This window comes from Hibiscus syriacus, unplaced genomic scaffold (assembly GCF_006381635.1).
Source record: "Hibiscus syriacus cultivar Baekdansim isolate YM2019G1 unplaced genomic scaffold, ASM638163v2 tig00111199_pilon, whole genome shotgun sequence".
Classification (NCBI taxonomy): Eukaryota; Viridiplantae; Streptophyta; class Magnoliopsida; order Malvales; family Malvaceae; genus Hibiscus; species Hibiscus syriacus.
The window spans coordinates 868,682-882,516 of record NW_024063015.1 but is presented as its reverse complement, the minus strand read 5'-3'; the positions used below and the strand labels follow the sequence as shown (position 1 = coordinate 882,516).

Genomic DNA, 13,835 nt, shown 5'->3' with positions numbered 1-13,835 from the left:
ACCTGAGAATGTTGGCCCCATTCTGCTCCTTTTCCGATGACTCTGAGTTCCAAATATCCTCAAAGTTTCTTTCATAGTCCTGATCAGGACAATCATCAAGATTCATCGAAGCCATTCCTAGCTTGATACTGACTGTGTAGTTCTCCCATTTGAAAATGTAATAGACCTTGGAATATCAAAAGACTTGCGATCCTCACAATCATCTTGGCAACCGCCAAATCATCCTTGTTTCTAGTGAGTCTTGGATGCAACAAATGACCCCCACTGATTAGCTAGACTTGTGAAGGACTCATGCCAGCAATTCAAAGGGATTCCTACGAGACCAATCGAACAGTAGGCCAGAGGAACTCCTTCCATAACAAGATGATCCAAACATCAACCAGTAAGACAATTTGACCTTTTCATTCGTCCAAACCTCTCTTAAACCATTCAAATCGAAAGAAATTTGTTTATGAGCATAATGGAACTTGTATCGTATATGGAAAGAAACTACATAATTTTCTTGAATAAATAATAGGTGAAAAACATACCATATCCCTGTATGACGTATAGGTTGATTTTAAAAGACAAAAGCATATTTCAAAAATAAACCCGCCATTTCTTTTAAATAGTTAACAAGGAATTATCACTATAATCATTATGAACACACTTTCAATGCAAAAGTTGGACCCACGCCATATCAAACCACAATAAGTTGCTATCACACTGACCATTTATAAATCAGCAGTTATCATCAGCCGGGACCTAAACGACCCTTCATAATAACTTTGAATCATCCACCGGTAGAACACCAACCTAAAATAAGAATAAAACATTGGCCATTGTTACACAGTGATCCAAAACCACAGCAAAATGCACAAAACATCAACAAAAGGTAGGAATCTAATTATATACATGTCAATTTAATATTATGTAACAAGATACGATAAACTATTTCTATGTGGAACAAGAAGAAAAAATGATGAAAGTTGAGTTTATTGGACATCTAAATTAGCTTAAAAGCGGGAGATGATAAACCTGCAATGTTTACCCATATATACTGTTATCAAATTGGCTTCTTTCATTGTTTTCAACACAGAAGTCACCCGAGCAGGCTATTTCATGAAACTTAGAACAAAAATAACCTCACTATATTGAACTCATCATCAATATTTACTCTTCTATCACATACAGTAATATGCCTCTTATGTGCAACAACCTTTTAGTAATAGACTGAACTAAGCTAGCTTATTTTAATGAAGTGTGAATTCGTTTTTGAATCCTCTTTACATTTCAGTCATCAGAACAAGATTAATTGAGAAGTTTCACATGCTTAAGAAAAGTCTAATCTTCTATTCAGAAAACAGAAAATAAGTACAGTTTATCTTCAATGTTTCAAATATTTAAAACTTCCATTGGACAGTAGGCTTTTGACTTTCATCAATCAAGGAATTGCTGTCAACAAGGGATCAAAACACACCTCAGATGCAACATAGACAACGTTGTCAGTTGTCCTCCAATACCTAGCAGGGCGAAGACCATTCCGATCAAGGCATGCCCCAACGGTTTTTCCATCACTGAACCACACAAATTAAAATAGAAAGTATCAGAAATGCAATAAAAGGGGGAAAAGTGAGGGAAGGGAAAATAAGTAACAAACAATGTACAAGGAATTGTGAGGCAAAGGTTTAGCCCAAACTGTATAGTTGAGTTTAACAACCTGAAGCCATAAAAAACACTTGTGTTTCCTAACTAAATAGGAACTCTATGTCCTATTTATTTATCATTTTTCTTTGTTCTACTGGTAGACACCAAAAGAGAAGTGCATTACACAACATCAACAGCAAATCTACTTAACATGTTGAACCATAATATCAGTAGAGTTAATTACAATTAGTAGCACAGAGGTCAATTGGCCAGTCTTTAAACCTGAGGTATTATTTTCATTACAATAAAAAAGGACATCTATAGTTATCACTCAATTCAAAAATATCTTCCATTCCATCAAGGAACACAGTTCCTGATCCACCAGCTATTAAGTGTTACAAGCCACTGATTGTTACAGCAGCAGAAACGTATGCATAATGCGAGCATACAGACATGTATATATGCATGTATCCATGCCTTTTCACCAAAATCATGCATTTCATAAATATGCTATTGAGACAAGACAAAATTGCTTTACTTGTTTAATTAATTTAAAAGTTGAAGCCCACTATCATCACCAGAGACATTGGCAATAAAACTAGAAGTCCTAAAAGGGTATACAAGTCCCTGGAAACATTACCTAAATAGGAGTAAGGCAGGTCCATCCCAAGCGTCCATCTGACTAGAAGTCCCCTAAAAGGTATACAAGTCCCTGGAAACATTACCTAAATAGGAGTAAGGCAGGTCCATCCCAAGCTTCCATCTGACCCTTGTAATAGTCATAAAAGTCTACAACCTAAGGAGAAACAATTAACTAATTACTGTATGCATGAAAAATATTAAATCACATTAATTCACTAGTAATGAGAAATGATAATTAGAGACAGTGTTAAATATGAAATAAAACACTAAAAAAACTGACAGCAAAGCACAGAAAGGAAAAAGTGAATGAAACCAATATTGAATATGGGTGGGGCAATAAGAGTTGATAATCATGAAGAATCATTTTTTTTATAAGAATTTCAGGCCTCATTAAAAAACCCCTTCTTGATTAATGGAGCTTTTAGGAAAGCTCCTTAATCAGCGAAGGAGGAAAGAGTGCCTTAGATTTATTAATCATAGGCAAGTACATAAGTACAACCAGAGACATACTTAACAGAACCTTAAATATTACAGAACAGAAAATCAAAACACCAAAACAATGATATAGACTTGATTATGTATCTGATCTACTTATGCTAAAAGTAATCTGGATTGAAATAACCTGGCTAAAACTCAGAATTCACCACACTTGGCTGAAAAGAATTTTGTTTAGTGAAGAATAATTACATTGCCCCCATAGCAGAATTTATAAGCAACTTGAATAACCAGAACAGTCTCTAGACATATACCTCGGGATATTTAGCTGTCAAAGTGGGATGATTTTTGTATGCCTCTGGAACAAGAATCATGAGAGCTTCATCAGGACCACGACCACTTCGTATCAATAACTGGACAAATAAAAAAAGAATAGTTTCAAATTCTCCAACAGCTCATGCATGAAAGCGACTATAAGCATGTTGGAAAAATGGTTTTGCAAAAATTTATGATGGCTCAATTGTAGAAAAATACTTTTGAGACATCCTAATGAATATATAGATATAATACCACTAGCCAATGGCTACACCATGAAGGCTGAAGCCATGTAAACATTAGTTCTGCTATGCACCTCACCCAAATTCTCCCCATAATTTCAATTTGTCGACCACCAAACTCCCGCATAGTATACATAGTAATTGAATGAAAAGGTTTGCTTACTAGACAACCAAGGCCGAAATAAAAGCCAATGGATCTCTTTTGCAACACTGCCAGGCATGGTTGCGAGTTATGTTCATTTAGGAATTTATTTTCTTGTAAATATTGGAGTTTTATTCTAACACTAACTCTAGCCCTCATTGTAGATAAATAACTTTTAACTTAGCTAGAACTCTTACCTTAGCTAGGACTCTTAGTAATTTCTTGTATAAACCCTGTTGTAAATTGAAGTTTGCAACATGAATCAAACTTATTTTTCTCTCTCTCCAGTAAATTACTTTTATACATGGTATCAGTTTAGGTAGATCTTGCCTCGACCTCTCTTGGCCACGACGGTCCTTCCCCCTCTTCCAAGGCTACGACCTCTGCCTCTCTCCCAGTCCCTGTTGAATCTTCTTCGATTTCCATCTCTTTCATCACTTAAATGGAAACTAATTCCTTGGTCACAATCGGTCCAACTGTATATCACCAGTCGCCGAAAACAACAATATCTCTTGGCAAATACCAATTCCATATTCTTCTGAGCCTCATATGATACTTGGTTGAGTGAGGACACCATGGTTATAACTCTAGCCCTCATTGTAGATAAGATAACTTTAACTTAGCTAGAACTCTTACCTTAGCTAGGACTCTTAGTAATTTCTTGTATAAAACCCTGTTGTAACAATACTTTCTTTGCGTTGTTTAATTGAGTGTCAGATTTCTGAACTCAAATAGGGCGATCAGACTGTTACGCAGTATTACACTCAACTGTGTCGGTTGTGGCACAACCCGACCTCTACGAATCCCATGACTGGCGTTGTGGCGAGGATGCTAAGCTCTTCAAACAACTATTGAGATGCTACATGTGTTTCAATTTTTGTCTAGATCGACGGCTACTCTCAATGAAATTGTGGGCAAATTTTGGGGTTAAACCCCTTCCAACGCTTTGAGAAGTTTTTCCAGAGCTCCGTCGCGAGGAGAGCCAACGTTCTTTTATGCTTCCCTCTCTGGTGGTTGAAGGTTATGTCCTAGTCACACATCCATCCGGCGACTCTCTCCCTAAGAAGGGTCACCTTGGTGCGATCATTGGAAGAAGGTCGGGCATGTTCGTGATTGATGCTGGAAAATTCATGGGCATCCAATAAACTGGGAGTCTTCCAAAAAATCATCACCGAGCGACCATCAGGCCATTCTACTGTAGATGTTTGCCGGAAGCGTTCCTTTACAAGACAACAACTGAAGGAGATCAAGCAATTCTCGAGACAAGTTAATATGTCTACCGAACCGAAACACGCTTGTATTGTGCAAGTCTCGTTCCATTCTCTTCTTCGCCCGGTTTAGTTTCATGGATTGTTGATTTCGGTGCTAGTGATAATATGACAGGAGACTTGACACTTTCAAATTTTCGCCACATAGTCTCTTCCTATTGATAAATTTTTGCTTATGGTAACTAACATAAGTTTTTAAGACATTACAACTAAGATTAACAGCATCTGCATCCAGAGACCATAGAAGACCATTAAAAAATATGAATGAAGAAGGCGGTAGAAGAAGAACTCTCTGCTCTTGAAAGCAACAAAACTTGGGTAATTGTTGATCTTCCTAAGACAAGAAGTTAGCTGCAAATGGGTCTTTACCGTGAATACAAGGCAGATGACAATGTTGAGCGGTATAAGGCTAGACTCGTGGCAAAGGGTTTACTCAGACTCATGGAGTAGACTATCAAGAGACTTTTGCCCCAGTTGCGAAGCTCAATACTGTAAGAGTATTATTATTCTTAGCAATAAATAAGGACTGGATACTCATCATCTGGATGTTAAAAACGCATTCCTCAATAGTAATCTTGAATAAGCTATATATGCAGATTCCACTAGGGGAAAAGGTACAATCTGAAAATCAAGTATGCAAATTGTTGAAGCCTCTATATGTCTAAAACAGTCTTCTCGGCCTGGTTCGACAATTCATGAAAGTACTTTTGCAAGACAATTATAAGCATCAATCTGATCATACTTTGTTTATCAAAACCGCTCCAAACAAGAAAAGGCAATCTTAATTGTCTACGTCAATGACATCATCTTCATAGGTGAAACCAAGAACTTAGGGACCTTGAGATATTTTTTGGGCATGAAAGTGGCAAGATCGAGAGAAGGGATTGTCATAAACCAACGGAAGTACATTCTAGACTTACTCTCTAAAACCGGAATGACTGGTTGCAAGCCTTCAGAAACTCCCATGGAAGCAAATCTGAAACTTAGAAAAATAGGAATCCAGTAAATAAAGACCATTATCAAAAGTTGGTTGGTAAACTCATTTATTTGTCACTTACTAGGCTAGACATAACCTTCTTTGTTAGCATTGTGAGTCAATTCATGAATGATCCTAGAGAAGAACATTTGGAGATGTCATATCGAATTTTGAGGTATTTAAAGAAGACACCAGGACATGGATTAATTTTCAAAAAACATGAAGATAGAACAATAAATATTTTCTCCAACCCAAGTTGGGTTAGAGAATTATTTTTTTTTGATAGAAGATGAGGCCTCGTAAAAACCCCCTTTTTTACCCTCCATGTTTGAAAGTAACATGAAGGCATTGAAAGGAGGAAAAGAGCGCCTATAATTATATTAAACAGAATAGTACATTGCCAACCCTTACAACAAACAAAACTTCCCAAAAAGCATAAGACTTAAAAACCACTATCAGTGGACAGCGAAGTCACTAATAACATAAGACGGAGAACCAAAATCTGCAACAAGTGAAACATACACCCAACTCCCCCAATACTAAGGCAGCAAATCAACCTATACCATCTTTAGCTAATCTGTCCGCTTCCCAATTAGCAGCCCTCAAGATAAGCCTTAACGTAATGTCCAACCCTTCCATAGTAGAGACTATCTCCTTCACCAATGATTGGAATAAAGGGGTGCTTAATTCCGGATTTTTTGATCCACTTCAGCGCGTTGGAAGAATCTTTCTAAAATAATCCTCTGATTAAGAACCCCACCTGAATCAATAAGCAAACCCAACCCCCTCTTAATCGCCAGAAGTTCTGCCATAATCGGGACCTCCCCCAACATTTTCAGCAAACCAATGAATCGTTGGGTTAGAGAACAGATAGGAGATCAACTACGGGTTATTTTTCGTTTGATTGGGGAAACTTGGTGACGTGGAGAAGCAAGAAACAAGTCATGGTTTCCAGAAGTAGTGCTGAAGCAGAATATCGCGCTATAGCACTCGGAATATGTGAAGGTGTTTTGGTTACAAAGACTCCTAACTGAACTAGATGTGTGCAATAGAACCTACTTTGAGCTTCACAATGACAATAAGTTCAGCTATAAGTATTGCTAAGAACCCAGTTCATCACGACAAAACCAAATAGTGGAGATCGATAAACATTTCATCGCCGAAAAGGTAATGACGGATGTAAAACTAAATTGTGTCTCTTCAAAAGATCAACTAGTCGATGTCTTGACTAAGGTTCTTCCAAGGATCAACTTTGACGAAGATTACATCCAAGCCGGGTTTCTATAATATTTACTCCCCAACTTGAGAGGGAGTGTGAGTTATATTAAGATTAGATTAATTATAGTGTGTTATGGGTTATATTACGATTAGGATGAATTATTTGTATTTTATTTTATTAGTAACTCTAGAAAACTATTTTTAGGAATTCTATACTATCTAGGACACTCACTAAACTTGTATAAAAACAGTCTTGTTGTAACTTCTCAATTTACGATAAGAATTAAAAAACATTTTTCATGAATCCTATTCTACAGTTACGTGTAGCAGATTCTTTTCTTGTAAATATTAGAGTTTTATTCTAAAACTAACTCTAGTCCTCATTGTAGATAAAGATAACTTTTAACTTAGCTAGAACTCTTACCTTAGCTAGGACTCTTAGTAATTTCTTATACAAAACCATGTTGTAACCATTGAAGTTTACAACGTGAATCAAACTTATTTCTCTCTCCAGTAAATTACTTTTGTACATGGTTCTATACAACACTAAAATACAAACAGCAAGACATTCTATCACATCAAACTCAAAAACATAATTTCTTCACTTTACCCTCATATGAGCATTGTAGGAGACCTTTCCAGAACAATTTTGGGTCAAGTAAAGATTTGGCTCGATCAAAAGTTTACTATTGAAGGACCATTTCTAGCCTTTTTAGCATTTGCACACTAAACCTACTCCCTCCACACAAGATGCAAACAGTCATATCTCCAATATAGCCCAACCACAGACAAGGACATAGTAATGCATTTCTATCAGTATATTTAACTATTTTTTTTATAAGAATTGAAGTTCTCATTAAAAACCCCTTCATAATTGTCAGAGGACCATAGAGATAAACCAACAAAAAGCGGAAGGAGAAAAAGAGTACCTCAAGTATTATTGAAAAAAAAAAAAGTTTAAACCAACCCTCAGAAGATAGAACCAGATTATAATAAGCGCACCATTACAAGAATCAAGATTATCTAGACTCAACCACCTTACTCCCTAACATTTTTTATTTACTACAACTTCCAATCCGTAAATGTCACCCATTAAAAGAAATTACCAGCTTGTGTCAGCAGTCAAAGTAGGAATCAGATTTCACAACTACAAGTATTAGAAACACAAAGGAAATTTTATTTTTATGGTAAAAAGAAGATAAAGGCCTAAGGGAATTAGGTTAACCATCATGATATAGTATATTCCAATAGTATACTACAGCATTGCAAGAATCCAGCTCCTAGAAGGGTGGGTGAACCCTCAGAGCTTAGCTCTAAGTTCACCAATCATGACACAGTATAATTCCAATAGTATACTAAAACATTAATAAAGTTTAGCTCATACTTCAGCTGCACTATCAAGATTTGCCGAGTCAGATGCCTTTGGGTTACCAAAAGGGCGAATTTCATTTTCCCTTCCACGCCAAACAGGGACTTCAATGAGGTTTCACGATTGCATCCAATTCAAGTTCCCCTGCATTAGGTTCAGAGTAGAACGCAAAGAACAAATTGAGATCATTAATCATATTTGTCATAATGAATAATATATTAGACAAACATGATATTTGTAGCGAAACTAACCTGTATAGTATTGATCTCTCCATTATGACCGAGAAACCTCATCGGTTGAGCAAGAGGCCATCTAGGACTAGTATTTGTACTAAACCTTCGGTGATAAATGGCAAATGGAGACTTGTAGAGGTCATTGCGAAGGTCAGAATAAAATAACCCAAGAACTTCTGAACGAAGCATGCCCTTGTAAACAATGGTTTGATTGGACAAAGAACAGAAATAAAGATCAGTTCCCCAAGTCTCTGAGGCTGCTGCTCTTTCAATTAATTTTCGGCAGATGTATAGTTCCCGTTCAATGTCATCGACGTTCTCTTCCTTGACAACTCTAACAAATATCTGTTGTATATTTGGCATGGCTTCTTTTGCATAAAAACCAACTACGGATGTATTTACAGGAACAGACCTCCATCCAATAACCTCAAGGCCCTCTTGTCTAAAAATATTTACAATAACTACAGAACCAATAAAAACTAGTCAAACAATAGAATATACATGTAAAAGACATACTAGATCAAATGATATAATGTACAGAGATGAGAAAAATTATCTCCACATGATTAACACTCTTTATATGTGATGAAGCTCACAAAAGTTATAAAAGTATGGTAACAAATAAGTATATAAGGAGATACTAGTTTCGGAAAAGCTCCACGTTTAATTTGCAGAGTCGGTTTCTCATTTGTTTTTCACCTGTTCTGTGTCCTGGGATCTATGGTGCAGGTTTTTGCGTTTTTGGAATGTTCAATCTTCTATTCATTTTGTTCCTGCATTGTTTCTTCAGGCTTGGTGGGGGCTGGTTTCGAAGTCTGAAATCTGGAAATTTATTCTTGGAGCAGTGATGTGGTCTATATGGAAGTATAGGAATCAGTTAGTTTTTGAAGGGGGTCTAAGGATCAGATTAATCTTTTCTTCCTTGCGAGGTATAGATCGATGGCCTGGTTTTTGCTAAACCAACATTTCTACTCTCCCTTTGATTGTTTAATTGGTGACCCATCTGTTGCGGATCCGTGTGGCAGCCATAAGAGTTTAGTTCTATCTCGGTCCGTATGGTTTCCTCCTGTGGGTTTCTTCAAATTGAACGTGGATGGTGCTGTCAGTGGTGATTGGTTAAAAGGGGGCATTGACGGGATTCTCAAAAACTCAGGTAGTTTGCAGTTAGAGTCCTTCTCTGAGGCTGTTGGGCAGGGTCTTCCTGCAGTAGTTGAATTGTTGGCAATTAAAAGGGGTTTTTTGCTTTTTATAGAATTTATATGGTGTAATAAAGGGAGACTAATTTTAGAATTTGATTGCCTATCTGTGGTTAATTGGATCAAAAACCAGAGTGGTTGTCCTAATTCATTGAGTCTTATGTTGAAAGAGATTATATTGTTAATTAGGGATAGGGATATGGTTAGGCATATTTCCAGAGGGGCCAATTGGGAGGCAGATAAATTGGCGAAAGAGGGAATTGGATGAGTGGGTTTGTGTGTAGGTATGAGAGGTTAGTGTTGGGGTTTTTTTGTATAGGTATGAAAGTGGTAGCAGTAGGGTGATTGATGTTAACTATAATGTAATATGGCTTTGATATTCAATAAAATTTTGAGACACTTTTTTCCCCTTCCAAAGTTCTATGAATAGTTATATTTCATAGGTTATGAAGGGGGTTTTAATGAGGTCTCCCATTTCTATAAAAAAAAAGTCTCTTTGAAGATGTTTAATCAATTTGGAACTGAATCCTTACAGCTAATTAAACTGAATTGTGAATCCACTTTATCTGCCCAAAGCCATAATAATAGCTAATAGAATTATATGGTTAGGAAACGAGAAACTCGTTAGTTCAAAATTAAATAGAGTCGGCATATGATGGAAGTGAAAGAAAAGAAAAATTAGTAAATCTCTTAAACAGTTGGATAACAAATATTAAAGGAATTTAGTTCCGCATCCATTCCATTGGAGTCATTTTTAGCTGGGAACTAATTCATTATCTTAATTCCAAAGCAAAACAGTAGCAGAAGGCAAAAATGAATCAGAACAATTAAATTAACGAACGAAATTCAACGATAATTGAAATTCAAGTTTCTCAAATGTTCACATGAGTTCTCAAAGAAAATAGTAAATTACAAGCTTCTTCACTCAACTTTCTTCTCACTCCTACTTTGGTCACTAAAATTTAAAAAAAATACTTAACGGTGTTATGACTGGACATTTTTCTTTTAAACTTATGAAATGGCCCCAAAACTTTCTTCTGTTTTTAGTGAAAAACCCCAAGTTTCAAATTTCATTTGATTTCTCGATGAAGCATCTTCTTCCAAATCCCAGTGGTGGGGAGGTGGAGAAGGAAGAGCGAGTTGTATATCATGATTTCACATTGATCGGATGGTGGATATTATCAAGTAACTTAAGTAACATCCCACGAAGTCCTAGTAGCGCTCGCTCATATATCCTTAATCCTTATTTATCATAAATAAATCCCAATCAGCCTATTTCACATCTACGTGAAAAACCAAAAGCTTCACTCATAGCTGAATAATATACAAAAGTAAGCCATCAATATATTCCAGTCATTTGTGTGCCCCAATTCTAGATAACATAAAAAAGCAAACCAGTTGATTTAATTAAACAATTACCTTTTTTGGCTTCTTCTATAAGGCTATTGTCTTTGGGAAGAAAATCATCCCAACACCAGTGTGCAACTTATCAAAGGATGCCATCCCTTGATTTTCAGCCCATTTGTCAAATAGATCCCAAGGAATTGAAGTCATCAATCCCGAACCATCACCAGAATCATTATCTGCTCCACAACCCCCACGATGCTCCATGCCCAAGAGCTATAAGGGCATCCTTAACAATTCCATGTGATGCTTTATTTTCCAAATTGGCAATGAATCCAACTCCACAAGCTCCTCTTTCTGATATATCCTCTAAGTTTGCAACCTATACAAAATTCAGATCATAAGGAGAGCAAAGTGAACGAGTGAAACAACTCATTGTCGTCAAAGATGAAGTGAGCGTAAAGAAATCAAATTTTGGGAACAATGTTAATGACAGATAACATTTAGATGCTCTGGAAGTCACATTCCTACTTCTATTATCCCCAATGGATCCTAGAAGTTTTCGATACAATCTTGAAGCAAAACCGAGAGAAAAAAAAAAATTGATACCAGGTAAAAGAGAATATAAAAAATAAAGTTTCAAATCCCAGGATCATGTATTTCGTCATGAAGTAACAACTCTATGATAGCATGACCCTTGTATCTCAAAAAGGCATAAGCGTGGAAGATACATCACTCTTTCACCCTGTACCTTGATTATACATATCATAAGGTATACCAAACCTAAACATGCACCTCAGGTACTCAAGAAAAATGAGTCACTTCACCCATGACAGAAAATTATGGGTTACACCAACAAAGAAACTAGTGGTTAAAGTTCAATACTCCTATTGTATATTCGAAAATTCTATTGAACAATGAAAGATGTAAGACAAACTTCGATAGAACACATGAATGGCCATTGTAACTACTGAACTTGAGCTTTAAGAAAGGACTTCAATTATTAAGCAATAAGCATAGTATATTTGTAACAGCAAAATACTAAACTCGTGTTAATCTATGAAATTACGTCGTTACTTCAGACACAAATACATAGTATTATATGAAAAATTAAAACTGGGTACTTTTTTAAACAATACTTCCGGCATCCAAAACCTAAATTTGACTCATTAACCACGCAGCAGTAGATGGTTTAAGTCAAAACAAACAACAAAATAGAAAGAAAGATTGATCGATAGTGGGAATTCCACCTTGGGTTGAGGAGCGGATGATTGACGACCAGAGGCTCCAGTAGTAGTAGTCGGAAGATGATCAAGAACGGCCCTAACAAAACTGTTGGGGTGGCGCAGAAGCGGCGCGTAGAGCGAGTGTTGAGGGAGAGGGGGAGTCTCCGCCTGGGACAAGTAGTGGGTTTGGATTTAATGGAGCAGAAGCCGACGAAGTCAACGAGGAGGAAGCCATTGTCGGAGGGAAGGGGGGGAGGGGTTGGGTTGAAATGGGAGATAGGAATGAAGGTTAGCCATGATTGTGAGGCGCGAGAGGGATAGGGGAATGGAATATAAAGAATTTATGTGGATTTGAATGAAGAGAGATTAAAAAAAAGTGTGGATTTTTTTGAAGTGCGGATTTTTTTGAAGAAAGATAATCAAAACCAAAAATGGGTGGAGCAGCCAAGTCACCCGCTTCTTTCTTCCCTCCCTCTCCCCTGCTGTCTACTTCCTTCGTTTTTCATTCGTTGATTGATACTTACGTCATTACTTCTGACTTTGTGCGCTAATCATATTGTTTGTGGGAACCTTACTTATTTCCTAATTATTCATATATATATATATATATACACACGTGTGGGTAAACTTGTTTCACCTTAGAAAAATTGAAATTTTTATCTTATTTAGTTTGATATTTTGAGTTAGTTATAAAATAAATTTAATAATTCAAAAGTTAATAACCGATAGATGATTTTTAAATTCGAGTGGAGTCCTTCATTGTGCATGATGTATGTATATTGCATATGAAAAATATGAAGAAATACATATGCATATTGTATATAATTAAATAAACCGTTTAAATTGAAATCAAATAGTGATATAACATTATAATATCTTATACGTGAACCACCCCTATACCTCCTCACCAAATCTTCTTCTTTCTTCATAATTCATTTCTTTCTCCTTCTTCCATAATTCATTTCTTCTTCTTCCTCTTCCATAATTCATTTTTCTTCTTCTTTTTCTTCCATAATTCATTTCTTTCTTCTTCCTTCCTTCCTTCCTCCTTCCAAGTTGAGATATTAAGAGTTCTAAGTGTGAGGTTTGTAAGCTAACGTGAGAATGATTTTCTCCATCTTTCAAGCTTGGTTTTAAGCTCCATTTGTGAGTTTTAGAATTAGTTTCAAAATGGGTTTTTCTTGAAGATAAGGTGGCTCCTAGTTGAGTTGAGAGGACTTTTAGCAACCAAGAGGCCAGGTAACACACTATCAACTCTTCTATACTCTTAGTGATCATTAGAAATGAGTTCTAGCTTGAGAGTTATTATGAAGCTTAGTGTTATATGTTAATGGTGGATTCCAAGATTTATGTTATAAGCATGATATAAAGTCTTATTTATGATTATTGTAATCACATAAGACTTTAAAGAATGTTTGGAGACCTCACTAGAGTCTTTGGGATTGAAATATAGCAGTTTCATATGTGTTTTATGACTTTTGCAAGTAGAGTATCGATACTTTAGGGATAGTACCGATACTTGTTCTTCATTTTGGGAAAGTTATGAGTTTTTGGGCAAGAGTATTGAAACTTTAGGTTATAGTTTCGAAACTCCCATAAAGTA

General features: G+C 36.2%; 1 pseudogene; it reads right to left on the bottom strand.

Annotated features, from left to right (window-relative positions):
• Positions 1 to 12,564, bottom strand: part of LOC120155620 — a 78,054-nt pseudogene extending 65,490 nt beyond the window's left edge.
• Between the last annotated feature and the right edge of the window lie 1,271 nt (positions 12,565 to 13,835).